Source organism: Priapulus caudatus, unplaced genomic scaffold (genome assembly GCF_000485595.1).
Source record: "Priapulus caudatus unplaced genomic scaffold, Priapulus_caudatus-5.0.1 Scaffold181, whole genome shotgun sequence".
NCBI lineage: Eukaryota > Metazoa > Priapulida > Priapulimorpha > Priapulimorphida > Priapulidae > Priapulus > Priapulus caudatus.
The window spans coordinates 19,257-21,490 of record NW_014577242.1 but is presented as its reverse complement, the minus strand read 5'-3'; positions in this window follow the sequence as shown (position 1 = coordinate 21,490).

Sequence of the window (2,234 nt, the reverse complement as noted above, 5' to 3'; positions counted from 1 at the left end):
CCCTTTCCGTTGCCCAGATTCAACATAGTTTGTGATATACAGTACACCCTACGGCAGAGCGAAGGGCTATAGTTCTAGAGCTAGTCAGGCCCTCACTCAGGATGCAGTTTCAACTTAAAATTGAGGTATTCAACTGTTCACTGTCCGTATACAGGTAACACTAAATAACAACACGCAATTCAACACACTGAACAAATGCCGTTAGCTTCAAACGTGCTCGTGTGTTTTACCAACACTGTTGCTGGGTAATTGTCGGTCGCCGTTGACTGCCAAGATAATTTTCTTCGGCCGTTCTTATACATTCAAACTGGAGCAGGGCAGGCTGACAGCACTTGGGCATGGTGAAATCCGATCTAAAATATTCACTTTGCTCGCAGCATCACGGCCTGGGTTTCCCTCTATGCTGATAATAATGTACACGAACGTGCGCTCGTGCATCGGTCACCGTTGACCGCCAAGAGAATTTTCTTCGGCCGTTCTCATGCGTTAAAACTAGTCGCGGGCGGGCCGACAGCACGTGTGCATGGTAAAATCTTATCTACATGCTTCACTTCGCTCGCAGCAGCACGCCACGATTCCCAGCTATGCTAATGTATGGGCAAATGGCGCTGCGACGCCGGTCGCCGTTGACTGCCAATATAATATTCTTCGGCCGGTCTTATACGTTCAAACTGGAGCCGGGCAGGCTGACAGCACGTGGGCATGGTAAAATCTTATCTACATGCTTCACTTCGCTCGCAGCATCGTGCCACAATTCCCAGCTATGTTAATGTATGGGCAAATGGCGCTGCGACGTCGGTTGCCGTTGACTGCCAAGATAATATTCTTCGGTCGTTCTTATACATTCAAACTGGAGCCGGGCAGGCTGATAGCACGTGGGCATGGTAAAATCTTATCTACATGCTTTACTTCGCTCGCATCATCGCGCCACGATTCCCAGCTATGCTCAGGGGCGGATCCAGGGGGAGGGGGGTGCAGGGGTGCCCACCCCCCCTAAAAATTTTGAGTTGCCCTTTTTTCCCCAATTTTTAAAAAAATAATATAGATTTTTAAGCAGAAAAAATACTGAAAAATAAGTTGATGTTTTCCGAGGAGTTTTTTAGGGGGGACGGGGGGCCGACCCGACTTGTTTTCTGAGCTGCGACAGATCGCCGCCAGGCTGCACCACCGTTGATTGCTTTGTCATAGACTGGTACCCTCCTGGGGTAATAACCCCCCTCTAATTTTGCTTCAATAATTTCATTCTGAATAGTTTTCGATGTTATCTTTGCATTTTTTTACTTAAAACTACTTAGTAGTACTATTACTATATTCTCTCTGGCAAGAGCCCACTCATTTGGTCTAAATTTGGTAAAAGTAAGTACTACTGGCACAGGGGCGTGTACAGGGGGGGGGTCCAGGGGGTCCGGACCCCCCCTGCTCGCGCAGAAAACGCATCTGAGGGAGTCTAATTTCCAAAATTTTCGGGGGGAGGGCCCCCCAGACCCCCCCTTCGCGTGCTCCCAAGTTTGGGTTACGGTTGTGCCCCCCCCCGCTACAAATCCTGTACACGCCCCTGTGGCAAGAGTAATACTCAGTATGTTTTAAGTAAGATAATATATCAGTCATTGAAATTCAAGTTGAAGTTCAAGTTTTATAGTAAATGTATGAAACGGAAAGCATATAAATTAGTACATGTAATGATTTCAATTTTCTTTTGTAATAAAAGTGTGTTCAATCCATATCGCAGTTTGATTTCACTGGTACTAGTATTTTGTCGCTCTGATGGCAGTTAATTTCAAGCAAGTTGATGGTTTTTGTGGCTTTGTGGATTTTGCCTTGTACTGGAATTGTCTGTTTCATTGCTATGACAAGACTTGAAGTACAAAGATTTCGTCTCATATGCTCTGAAAATGCATAAAAAGGAGTCTGATTTTTAAAAAATTTCTGGGGGAGGTCCCCCCGCACCAGCGGTCCTCGCGCACGAAGCGCCGCCGCTTCAGTTGCCCCTAACAAAATCTCAAAGTGCCCTTTCCCACCTGCACCCCCCCTAGACAAAATCCTGCATCCGCCCCTGATGCTAATGTATGGGCAAATAGCGCTGCAACGTCGGTCGCCGTTGACTGCAAAGGTAATATTCTTTGGCCGTTCTTATACGTTCAAAGTGGAGCCGGGCAGGCTGACAGCACGTGTGCATGGTAAAATCGGATCTACATGCTTCACTTCGCTCGCAGCATCTCGCCCCGATGCTAATG